We start from the raw sequence: 13,889 nt of genomic DNA, 5'->3' as shown, positions 1-13,889 counted from the left end.
ATTATTTTTTCTTCTTCTTATGGATAGTAGTAAGTGATTATAAAGGTTTGAAGATGATTTCTTTGCCTGGCATCTAAATTGCAGAGTTCTCCAGGGTCCAGAGCTTGGTTTTCTTCTCTGTGTGTTCATGCTCCCCCAAGGTGATCTCGCCTAGTCCCAATGGTGAGGACTCCGAAATTTCTACGTTGATCCCTGACCTCTGCATTCAGCTCCAGGTATCCAGATCCCGACTTGATATCTTCGCCTGGATATCTTGCAGATTCCTCAAATTTAACATGCAAATCAGAACTCTTGATTCCCACAACCCCACCCCCTCCGCAAACAGCATCTTGCCCAGGCCACCCCAGCTATTCAGTCAGAAATTTGTCCTGAACGCCCACTATGATTCCCAAGCCTGGGACTACAACACTAAACAAAATGACTGCTCTTGTGCAGCGTGCATTCTCGGGGGCTGGGTGGAGGACGTGGAAGGAGACAGGACAAATATTTAAAAATAAATAATTATATTGTGTTTATTTCCATTTATCTAGGTTAAGTACTATTGAGAAAAATAAAACTAACTAGCAGGAATGGATAGTTACGATATGCATATATGTTTTCTGTTTTCTCTTCTTTCCAGCTTACAAAATTTTGTCATTAGTGTCTCCTCTTTTGCTCTCTTTGTCCTTGTGTGTTCATGGGCTTAAAAATACATTCATTAACTGCCATTTAGTGGAGTTTGAGGAGAGTGCTGAGAGCAATGCATGTGTTCAATCCTCCATATTCACCTAGAATTTAAAGAGTGTTAAGGGAATGTCTTTATGAGAAAATGATATTCAAGTAGAAACCTGAAAGAAGTGAACCATGTAGATATCTAAAAGAAGAGCATTCCAGATGGAGAGAGCTGCAAGTGAGAAAGGTCCTAATGTAGGGGAGTGCTTGATGTGTGCAAGGAACAGCAAGGAGTCTAGTGTTGCTGAAGAGGAGTTGAGAGGTGGGAGGGAAAGGGAAGACTGTTAGAAAAGGAGGTTAGAGAGGTGGCAAGAGGCCTGATCATTTATTGGAGGCCCTGGTAAAGATTTTGACTTTTATTCAGAATAAAAAGGAAAGGCCTTGGCAGGTTTTAAACAGACACTAAAAAGAAAATGATGTTTTAAACAAATCATTCAGCTGCTGTATCCCGTAGAGGAACAAAGGCAGAAGCAGAGACACCAATTAGCAGTGTGTAGGCAAGAGATGATGATGACCTGAGCTAGAATGGCGGTAGTAGATGTGCTGAAAAGAGGCAGGATTCTGGATATGCTTTGAACTTAGAGCTAACAGCATTTTACCGAGGGACTGGGCAATAGAAGAATCAAGCATAATCCAAGGTTTTTGACGAACAAATGGAATTGTGCTGTTACTGAAATGATGAAGGTTATAGGTGGAACAGATACTTGGGGGGAGGGGCAGGGGGACAGGAGCTCAGTTGGGCATGTTAAATTTGAGATAACTGTTAAACAACCAAATGGTGAGTGTGGAGTTTGAGGGAGTGGTCAGGTGCAAGATATTAACTGGGCCTCATGAGTGTATGAATAGTATTTAAGGCAGCTGTGTCTAGAGGTATGGAAGCTCACTTTTGATTGAAATAAAAAGCAAGGTCATTAACAGCTGAGAAATGGAGAGGTATAGGCGGTTGAAGGAGAGAGAACAATGTGTAAAATAGTTATCTAGGAAAGTAGGAAGGCAATTAACTAGGAAATTGTGGTAGGATTTCACTGCAGGGCAAAGACCCCCTTGAAGTTTGAGGTCATGAAGAGAGATCAGTTAGCCTGTCTCCATCCTCGTTTCACTGCTCAGGTGCAGATGAAGAGTCAATGGAGACTTAGATTTGACCAGGTTTTGGGTTTTGCCTGGCAAGTTTGATGGAAAGATGTAAGGGATCTAAAGGTGAGGCAATTTGGTTATTATGTAGTGATGGACCTTCTCAGCAAATACACTTTCAATCACTTGGTTGCTCTACTCAAAGACCTAGGAATCAACTTTGATTCCTCCCTTTCTTCATTCTCCACAACCATTCCGTCAGCAGATTCTATTCTTACCTCCAACACACATCTGGAATTTATCATCTTTCCTCAAATTCCATAGCCACTACCTTGGCCTAGCCACTTGCCTCCTCTTGGAGCCAGTGTCTTGGCTGTGCAACTGATCTCCTTTTCTCCATTCTTGCTGTCCAGCAATCCATCCTCCACAGCAGTCAGAGTCAGCTTCTAACATCTTAATCAGATTGTATAGTCCCTTACTTCAGCCTTTCATGGCTTCCCACTAGACTTCTGTTTTAACCCAAATGGTGACCATCAAGGTCCTTGCTCCTCTCCCCACTTATCCAACCTTCTTTAGCACTGTTTTCTCTGATGACTGCTCACCTCCAGCCACACCAGACTCATCTCTGGTTCTCCGTCATATGAAATCTTTTTGTCTCAGACTGATGAAATTCGTTCTCCTTTCACCTGGAATACTCTTCCTCTGGCTCTTTAATTGGTCACTTTTATTCATCAAATTGCAACTTCCTCAGAGAAGTCTTCACTGAGCTTAGTATTTAAAGCACTTTTACCCACGTACTATGCATGATATCACCTCATTTGTTTTAGAGTTTTACGCAGTCTGAAGGTATCTTTATATTTGCGTTCACCAGTATTGCTTAGAGCACTGGTTCTCAAACTTATTTGTCTCAGGAAATTTACACTCTTTAAAATCATTCAAGACCCCAAGGAGATTTTGTATATGTGAGTTATATCTATTATTATCTATGATTAGAAATTAAAACTGAGAAACTTGGAGAATATGTATTCTTTTATTTTAAAACAATAATAAATCTATTACGTGTTAACACGACATTTTTATGAAAAATGATTCTATTTTCTAGAACAGAAAAAATAGTGAGAAGAATGGTATTACACTTCATTTTTCCAAATATCTTTAATGTCTGGTTTAATAAAAGACATCTAGATTCTCATAACTATTCCTCATTCAATCTGTTGTGTTATGTTGTTTTGGTTGAAGTAGATGAAGAAAATCTGTCCTTACACTCAAATGTAGTGGGAAAGGAAAGAATGTTTTATAGACTTTTCAGATACTTGTGTATGTCTTCTTTGATACTACTCTAAAACTCAACAAATGGCACTTTCTTAAAGGCTAGTTTCAACATGGAATCTGAAACCATATCAACTAACTTTTTCCCTGTGCATTAAAATTCATTGGTCTGTTTTGAAACTTGAATGGATGGTTTGCTTATGCATGATTTTGTAACTTCATGCATAGGTCATTTGGTAACTAGTTTATGCAGATTTTTCGAATGTTGACACATTTTATTATACAATATAAAAAATCACATTTGTTCTGATCTCATCAGAAAAGTCTTTAAGTTTTGGGAAACAGTCAAGCTCATGGTGGTGGATAAAAATTCTCCAAAATTTTAATTTTCATTTGGAAGCTTTAGTTTTTTATTGGCATCAACTATCGTTTCTTTTGAAATGAAATACTCACTTTTTTCATTTTTGATAAAATGTTTGCCAAATACCCAAGTCTGATAACTATAGCTTATCAGACAGTCATTCTTTCAATTAATAATGATGTTCCATGAAAAATGTGGCTAATTCAGCTTTTAAATAATGGGAAAACTGCTGTTCCTCAAGATGACCATTGTACTTCAGTATGCATACTTTCCATTTTATCACAAAATATTAAAAAGACATATACAAGGGTTAGATTTAATAGAATTAATAATTTCATTGCCTTAGCAAGGAGAGTCTTAGTAAATAAAACTGGAGTTACGTTTTTTACTGTGAATGCATGTCGGAGAAGAGCACAGTGACAAATAGTAGAGTTTGGTGCCACTGCCTTGATTCATGCTAAGGTAACAGCAATTTTACCCACTATTGATTTTGCACCATCAGTGCAAATGTCAACAGAGTGGAAAAAGCAAATAATACCTTAGAATTGTTATAAGAATGTAACTCTTATTACACAGGCCTCCTGAAAGAGTCTCCAGGTCACAGGGATCCACAGACATATGAGAACACGTACGCCCATGGTAGGAAGTCAATAAAAATTTTGTAACATAAATGAGGGGCTGGGTCATTCTACTACTTGAGTCTATTATTATTGATTCAGCAGTTCCTTATTATAAAAATAGTTAAGTCTTAGAAATTATCATTTTGTTTGAGGCATTTTATAAGAGAAAAACTAAAGAATTTTTTGATCAAAATACATATCAATATCTGTCTTTACATGGCACTGTGTAGGAACTGCAAAGATGAAGTTAAACAGATGTTGTCTTGAGGAGTTTATAAACACTACAGACATAAACAGCATAAACAGGGCTAATATTGAACATGTACATTAAATTAGTTAATAATGACAATTTTTAGAGAGAGAACTACATATTAGATGAGATATCATTAATGCCTTAGTCCTCTAGGGAGAAAATTTAGAATGCTACTAAATGACGTTAAAGAAGATCTGAATAAATGTAGATCTAGCCTACGTATATAGATGGAGTGACTTAACAGTATAAAGATGCCAACTATCCCTGAATTACTCTGCAATCCCAATCCAAATGTCAGTTTCAATAGATAAATAGATGAATGGAATAGACATAAGGAATAGATAAAAGAATAATAGCTATAATATAGAGGGAACTCCTAGAATCAACAACATGGAAAACCCTAGAAAAATGGAAAAGTATATGAATAAACAACAAGTATATTATCTCTGTAAGTAGAGAAGAAAATCAACAATGAGATACTACTTTACACTCATCAGATATAGAAAAAAATGCCCAGTTCTATAACGCTAAGAGTTGATAGGGAAACAAGAACTCCTGCATACTTGGATGATATCATTTTGGAGAGCAATTTGGCAAAGTAATTACACATGTACGAATTATGTACGATTCTTCAAACGCACTCCTAAAGGAAAAGGGAGAGAGAGACCTTACCAAAAAAAGCACATAAGAGAATATGTTTTTCACAACATTGTGGAAGCAGAGAGTTGGAAACAACCTTGTCCACCACTAGGGGAAGAAGAAGGCAAGGATGCGCACTACTGAATATGACGCATCGGTTAGAAACAACACAGCTCTTAAAAACAGACGGCTGGTTGAAAACAAAAGAACAAGAATGAGATCTACTTACGTAAATTTAAAAATATGCACAAGCAAAATGACACTACATATTTCCAAAGATACATTTAAGCTTAAGAATATACATCAAACATTTTAGAGCAGTTACCTGTTGGGGAGGGATAGATGGTAGTGAGGAATGTGATGATGGGGGAAAATCCATTTAAAATTGCTTGTTTTGCCTTGCTTAGATCAGTGGTGAGACTGTGCTATGAACCAAAGAGTTAGGTTAATTCAACCTCTGCATCGGTCCACCCTCCTCTAAAAATACCAAAACCAAACTATATTTATTATAGGATGTTAGCAAATTCATGTAGCCTGCATATTTGGACAAGGATAATTAGAAAATTTGCTACCTACCTATTTCATGATTAATCAGAGGAATTAGCCAGAGAACTGTAGAATTATTGAGCAGTGAAAGAAGATCTCAATAAGTTAGCTATTCTAATTCCCTGATTGCAAGTATATCTGCTCCCTGACCATACTAAATTGATTTGTGTCTATTTTCCTTTGGAAAAATCATCAACAAAAGAGACTCCACGTCTTCTTTTAATAGCCTGTTTTAATATTTAACAAACAACCCTATCAGTAAATTCTTTCTTATGCCTATACTATACCACTGTATTTTCAGAGTGACTTTCAAGTCATTTCTAGAAAAGATGGATAAAAGTTGGTCTACATTTTTCTTATAATAATGTCTTTTGAATTAGGAGACAATTATTGTCTCCAGACTAATTAATTTCAACTCCTTCTACCTGTTCTCACGGGTCTTATTTATTCACCACTTTAATCATGTTATTAAACTACTCTGAACTTCTTCACCTCACAGCGTCCTCAAGGTGAGGAGACATAAACTGGATGCAATACTGACTCCACAATGGCTCAATGTGGCCTAATTGAGGGAGAAATTATTTCCAACTATTGCTACCATGAGTTCTTAAAAATAACAACTAGTGACTGGGAAATCTCATCAACCTTTTTCTTTATGCATTTTAATTATAACAATCCCTTATATGTATAAATGTTATTGTTACAAAGTACTGTCTTATTTGATCTTCCAACAACTCAATGACAGGAAAGATGTCATGATTATTATTGCATAGATGAATAATGTAACGTACAAAGAGGTTAATGTAATGTGTCTGAGGTCATTGAGCTAACAGGTGCTGGAGGAAGGACTTTTGATTCTAAACCTGTAGGAAGCGTGCTTAATTTCAAGCATGTGAAGAGCTTCAAAGGGAGGCAGCATAAAGAGAAAGAACTTCAATTTGTTGCCAGAAGGCTTGGATTTGAACTATAGCTCTGCCACTGGCAGCTGTGTGACCAAACAGGGATAATGATAGGATTGACGTGAACATTATGGTTAAGGTGTAGTGAACTCTATAAACTTGGGTTTTCATGTTGTGTTTGTTCTGATGATTTGAATACGTCTGACTTTAGAAAGTTATTCCAAAATTATTTTCCTTTTCTTCTCTTTTCACACATCATCAGTTCATTCTTCTTGAAAATGTGTTTCTTTTTGTTGTTATTAGTTGTTTGGTTTTTCTTCCTGTTTCCTCTGGAGCAATGTTCCCTTGGTCCTCTTGTTGTCTTGAATATTCATTAACAAAATCAGGAAATTAGGAAAAACATTTGCTCTGACACTTTCGTCCTTCCTTAGACTATATAATCAGTCTCAAAATATTAATAGACTATGGACAAAAAAATGAAAAGCATTGGATATTTGTGCTCTCTTATATTTGTGGTTTTTGGGGCAGTAGAAGATAGAGTAAATCACCACAGGAATTGAAGAAGAAATATTTTAATATGAATATAACTCTTGCGAGTCTAATGACTTTTTAAACCTTTAAAAGTTAGTATTGGAGAGCAAAATTTCAGAATGTGTCAATGATCCACTATTGAAATACCTTATTTTATTGAACATAATCATAGAACTTGTACACCAGATTTTCCTACCTGGAGTGTCAGAAAGTCCTCACAAATTATGAGCAATACGTAAACGTTATTTTTTGCTACACAGGAGACATCTGGAAGTGTCTGAAAATGCCCTCTTTTCATCCACATAATTAACATTGGTCCAGCGCCCTGGTCCATGTTTCCAGAATTTCCTGAGATTCGGTGATTCCTGACTTACTTATAATTTGGTTATTCAATACTTCCCTGGATTACATGAGTCAATTTAAGTTTTCTTTTGCCTTGAATGTGGTGAAATTGGTATCTGTCTCTCATCATCCAACTAACACCTGCCACAATTAAGGTCTACCTGGTCAGGGTGTTGTCTGTTAGATGGCATGCTGAGCTGAGCAGGTCAAGCGGGAAAGTATAGAACAGGAGTAGGCAGCCTGGTGAAAGTAACGTGAAGCTGGCAACAAAGAAAAAATCATGCAGCATGCAAAGATGCAAGAACTTTACCTAGTGAGTATGAAAGAGTACAGAGCCAAGGCATCAGCAAGAGAAGATTTAAAGAACAACCAAGAGGACTGTCTGGTAACTGTTCCTACGTTTGTAGATACTGTGAGATATTATTGCACAGTTGGTATTGTTTATGTTGTGATCATTACTCACTTTAGCTTTGCGTCAAGTCTTTAACCTTTCAGTGTACTGCCATAGCTGTAATATTCAAAAGCATGACAGGAACATAGAAGGTTTGACGAGTCAGACTGATATGCAAAGTAGGAAAGAAAGAAGTTGAAACATATTTCCTCAATACTAGTCTTCTCTCTTCACATTTAATGTGTCTAGAATTGGAATATATTTTACAGTGATATTTTCTTAAAAACCTGCCAGCCATCAGGGGGTGGGGAATATGCTGTCATTGTCTGCTCATGTGCAAACCTGTATTTAGAAGGAATCTGTTCAGCTTTATTTGCTGTTGCATTTTAAGTTAAATGGGGATCTTGTTTATGTGAAGTGAAAGCCTTTCACTAAAAGCATTGAACATCTATCTGTCAAAAGCTCCCAGCTGGCTTTTAAGAAAAGTAATTTTTGATTTACTAAAATTCTGTGATTTTACACAAATAGAAAGTACAGGAAAAATACTAGTATTCCTCAATATGCCTAGAAATTCTCTTGTCAAGCCTTAAGATGCTAAAAAGGTCAAGGTTTGAGCATGAACTATGAAATGCAGTGGGTCACCGTGGTATTACCCATAATTGAAAATAGCCTAACATCATGCAGACTTCTTAGACATGAGACATGCAGAGGATTTACTCTCAAATTCTGAATTTGCTGCTGAAAGAAAAAAAAAGTACATGTAATTATATGGATAAATGAATGTTTTTATTGGCAAGTTAAAATAAATTATCTTCACTTAATATAGATTTCCTCCCTTTGAAAGCTACTGTAAAATGGATGAGGTGTCTCAAAATTCCTGGCAACTTATAACTGAGGGATTCATCTATTTTTTCTGTGCTGCTCAAAGATTGCTAGTTGTGACTCAAGGATCTGTTTTTCGAATACGTGGGTCCAGAAAAATGTGGTTGAATTAAACACGCCCAGGTCCAATTGAATTGCTTAACAGATTATTTTATTCTTTTCATCCTCTAAAACTTTCAGGACATGATTAGTTAATACACATTGTAAATTGAAGTTTCTGCTACCATATTTTAAAAATTATCTTTTTAGAAAAAGTTTTATGAGAAGTTTCCATCTGGAAGTCTATTGAAAACAACTGGTGACGATTAAATGAGTTTCCTTGCCACTTTAGGAATTCTTTTTAAACTCTCATAGAGATTAGGAATTAATAGAGATTGAAACAAGAAGAAATCTCTAACATCTCTTAAACCTTTAGAGATTTAAGAAATCTCTAAAACCTTTGAATAATCTGGCTCTGAAAAAATTGAAAACTGTGTGCTTTGAGCTAGTGATAACTGAGATGGCAGGATCATTAGCAAGGCAAATAGTAAGTGCAGCCAGCCATGTACTGGTCCCAACGTACTCTTGCTTTTCTTCTAGTATCAATTGACCTGACTAAGAATATTTAGGTAATCTTTAGATCATTGCCATAGTATTGGGACTTTTCATCTTAGTATCGCTCGTTTAATTGAATTCCATAGGCTACCTAGAATTTGTGTTCTATGTCAACAATACATAGCTTTCATAGATCTTTCATGTTCTTGTTTTATGAATAATTATGTCACGATATGTTAATGTCAGTATGATCTTTTGTAAAGCAAAACTTCATTATGTAAAGATGTTTAATTTTTTAAAAGTAATTGAATACCTTTGTTTATTAGGACTCTAGTAAAAAGCAGCATGGAGTATTGTAGCTTGATACTAACAGATCGGATTCAGTTCCTTTGATCTGCGTTTTTCCACAGGGATGGATCTTAAAATAGTCCCCATATCAGGCTAAGATATTGCAACTTGTCACTTTCGCCACCTTTGCCACCAACTGCCCGTTATTGTTCATGGGGAGCCACATGCAAGCATGACTAGATTTTATCATCTTTATCATTGTTATTATGGCCCATAAATTAAGAGAGCACGTTAAAAGCATTTCCTACAATCATATACTACTTTGCGATTATAATTGCTGGTATTAAATTTAGCTTTTTTTTTACCTCTGGCATTTTATATCAATATTGCATAGATAAATGATAATTTCCTTTCAGGGAGAAATAGTTCACCCAACACAATAGGTAGAATAGACAAACAAATAATAATTTAAATTACTTACTTTAGAAAGAGCTTATATAAAGGATGAGTTTTCATTAAAAAAGAGACTTGGTGTTTTTAAAATCAATGTTTACTCACTATAGTTATAAAATTAAAAAATGTAGTTCTTACCAAAAAAAAGAGACTTGGTAGAAAAACCCAGAATCTCTAGCTCTATTTGTTGTATTGGATAGTTGGCAAGTCAGATATATTTCCAAATATTAATAATGCAGTAAAGTGCTTCAGTGATAAAGGAAAGCACTTCCCTCTTGAAATACATTTTATCTTGGTATATTACTGATTCTGTTGTTATGGGTGAACTGTGTTTTTGATATACACTGCTTAATTCTTTAATTGAAAAAATCAAAATGAGAAACTGCCAAAGGGAGAATTGAGTATAAGTTGATGAGTATAAGTTTTTCATGGCATGAAAAATGAAGAATATGAATGGATGAGGGAATATTTTTTAAAGGATGACTTCATTATTACCATGATTTTCACCAAAAAGGCATTCATAGGTATCAAAAATGAGACTAAAGGGAACTTTAGATCCAAACGTGACACCCAATAAGCACTATTCAAAAATATGGAGGTGGACTTTCTCATGAACATAAGGTGTTTTAGAGGTTCTGGTTTTTTAGAAATGACATAGAAATTATGACACTTCCCCTAGAAAATCATGACAGAGTGAATTATTATGGAATGATTAAAATGACTGGCCTATATTCTGAGATCTAGTGTTGCTTGACTAGAAAGAGGAAAGCAGCAAAGAAATGGTTTATTATGAGAAAAAATAATATAATTTTTAAAAAGCATTCAAGTCTTGATATATCATGCAATTAATCTTATCCAACTGACTTATGATTTAGCATCATGATTTAAATTGGCAAACTAACATTTCATTGCTTTCATTTGAAAAGCTGACCATGTTCATGGGCAACTTTGCTTTTTTTAATGTGAGTTTCCTAGAAATATTTTGTAGCCTAAAACAACAATTTCACCTGAATTTTTATTTATTTATAATTTCTTAACATGAAAGAAAACATAAAAACCAAATACAAGATAGTTACCTTTTTTAAGGCACCAAAAGAGCTGATTAGCCTGGTGTTAAATAAACAGCTATAATTCGGGACATGGCAGGAGATCTTTGAGCCAAAAATGTCCACTCTAAGGCATGAGTGATCTAGAGTCATAATTTATCCTCGGAGGATAATCTCGTGGGGACATTGTTCTTCAGAACTTTGGCAGTGGTACTGGTTGTTCTATTGTCCTTCTCTGTAATGAGGCTACATGGAGGACTCTCATCACTTAAAAATTCTCTTTGAGTATCAAATAAAGGTTATGAATTCTGTGTACAGAAAATGTGAACACTTACACAAACATTTGCATGAAGTTTCAAGATGTTCACAGATTCCAAAGCTTCTGTGTACCTGGTCTTAGGTTAAGAAACTATTTTGCAATGTCACATGTGCTATGAGCTTGCTGTGAGCACAGCCTTTTCCCTGCCACTGAAGTCTACATAATGCGAGTAGGTATGATGCTTGCTGGAGGATAAAACAGCAGAGGAGAGGAGCTTTGTCCGCCAGTAGTAAACCCCAGAAGGATACACACCAGCACACAAAAGGAATGAACAAACCCTAGGTATTAGACAGTCTGTCATCACTGACAGCCTCAAAGAAGTCAAATTTAAAATTTGTTTCATGTTCAAATTTTAGCTCTTGATTTTCTGGTAGATTTGATAGACAAATGCACTTCACATAAGTAATTACAGAAGAATTTATACTTTTCCTCTTTCGAATGGTTAAAAAATATGTCTTTATGACATTCCAAGTAACCCTTGTAGCAAAAAAGAAAAAGTGGATACAAAAGAGAATATGGCTGATTTCCAAGCTTTTCTGCAAAGAATAGTGCAGTGGTGAAGAACAATTAGGCACAGCAGTTAAATCTTTTTGCTTAGTTTTTTTTTTTTTTTTTACAGTTAGGGAATGCATTCGTCATACAAAGTCTTACTGTCAAATTGATCCCAAAAGCTTACACTGAAGACCTTTTATGAAGCTGATGGGTGAAAATTATGAGTCAAGCACCAAGATGAATGCAAGAGTGAAAAGCTTTCTCCCCCTTGGGGAAAAGTCACATTTTTTTAGAGTGTCAAAGTTTTAAAATATTACTAAAAAAATTAAGCATAATGTAAGAGAGATAAGTTAGTCAAATTTGTGTGAGGTAAATATTCTAAAAGTTGAAGAATGAACTTCTGCTTCCAATCAACATGAAACAACAGGGACTAGATTTACTCTCCTGCCTGAAACAAATAAAAAACTGAATAAAACATATGAATCATTGGTTTTCAAGAAATTGGACATCAAGAAATGAGTGGCAGCGATCCTAAGGAACAGGAAACAAATGAGATGAGCACCAGAAGCTTGCCCCAGCTTCTTGTCAGTTTCTAGGTCGTGGTGCAGACTGGGGGAATCCAGGTGCAGATGCACAGTCTCCCTGAGTTCAAGAAGCATAGCTGGAAGCCAGTGCTGCTTGAATTTGCAGGGCAGGGAGGAGAGAACTGAATAAAGGGAGAGAGCCCACACATACTAACAAAGTTCACTCAAGAAATAGATCACCTTAATGGTCCATATATCGATTAAAGAAGTTGAATTTTTAGCTAAAAATATTTCTACAAAGAAAACTCCAAGTCCAGATGGTTCTATTGGTGAATTCTACCCAAATGTTTAAAGAAGATAATAATTTTACTAAAATTCTGCCATAAAATTAAAAAGGAAAAAATACTTCCCAACTCATCCTATGAGACCAGCTTTACTCACATACAAAACCAGGCCACAACTTCACAGGAAGAAAACTACAGACTAATATTTTTCCTAAACATAGATGCAAAAATTCTTAAAAAAAATGTTACCAATTTTAATCAAAAAGTGGATTTCAAGTGGAGTTTTCTCAGGAATGCAAGGTTAGTTTAACATTTGAAAAATCTATCAATGTAATTCATCATATTAACAGACTAAAAAGGAAATATGATCATCTCAGCTGGTACAGCAAAAGCACTGAACAAAATCCATATGCATTCCTGATAAAAACTCTCAGCGAACTAGGAAAAGAAGGGAACTTTCTCAAACAGATAAAGGACATTTATGAAAAGCCCACAGCTAACATCAGACAATGGTGAAAGAGTGAACGTTTTCCCCCTAATGTCAGCAACAATGCTAATATGTCTGCTTTCACCATCTCTACTCAACATTTTACTGGAGGCTAGGGCAAGAAAAAGAAACAAAAGTTATGGAGATTAAGAAGAAAGTAAAAGTACCATTATTCACAGGCAACATGATTTTCCTATATGGAAAATTTTATGGAATCACATAAAAGCTATTAGAACTACTAGAGTTTAGTGAGTTTGAAGAAAATAAGATCATTACACAAAATCCAATCATTTTTCTATATACTGGCAATGAACAATTGGAAATTGAAAAGATATTTTGACAAAGAAGCAAGGGAATTCAGTGGAGAAAGGGTTATCTTTTCAGCAAATGGCACTAGAACATTTGGATGTGCGTGTGCAAAAAAATAAACTTTGATCCATATTTCACATCATATACAAAAATTAACTCAAAATGGATCATAGAACTTAATGTAAAACGTAAAACTGTAAAACTTCTAGAAGAAACGTGCTAGAAAATCTTGGGTTAGGCAAAGATTTTGTAGATATGATTCCAAAAGCATCGCCCATGACAGAAAAACTTAATAAACTGAGCCTCATCAAAATAGAAAATTGCTCTTCAAAAGACACTGTTAAGAAAATGAAGAAACAAGCTATAGATTAGGAGAAAATATTTGCAAGTAATAATTATATCTGATAAAGAATTTCTATCCAGGTATCTGAAAATACCTCTCAGATCTCAATAAATAAGAAAACAAATAATGCAATTTTAAAAATGGCCAAAAGATTTCAACACACCTTTTGCCAAAAATGATATAAGAATAGCAAATAAATACATGAAATGATGGTCAACATCATTAGTCTTTAGGGAAATGTAAATTAAAAACACAAGAGACCACTCTAAGCCTATTCAAAAGGCTAAAATTAAAA

The 13,889-nt window shown here is 35.2% G+C and overlaps 1 long non-coding RNA gene across 1 annotated transcript in view; it reads right to left on the bottom strand.

Annotated features, from left to right (window-relative positions):
• The window catches only part of LOC139041825 (uncharacterized), a 79,250-nt gene that overhangs the window by 45,704 nt on the left and 19,657 nt on the right, over positions 1-13,889 (bottom strand). The window lies entirely within an intron of this gene.

The sequence above is a fragment of the Equus asinus genome, chromosome 24 (assembly GCF_041296235.1).
Source record: "Equus asinus isolate D_3611 breed Donkey chromosome 24, EquAss-T2T_v2, whole genome shotgun sequence".
Lineage (NCBI taxonomy): Eukaryota > Metazoa > Chordata > Mammalia > Perissodactyla > Equidae > Equus > Equus asinus.
Note: the sequence above shows the minus strand (reverse complement) of the source record. Positions and strands in the feature narration are given on the sequence as shown.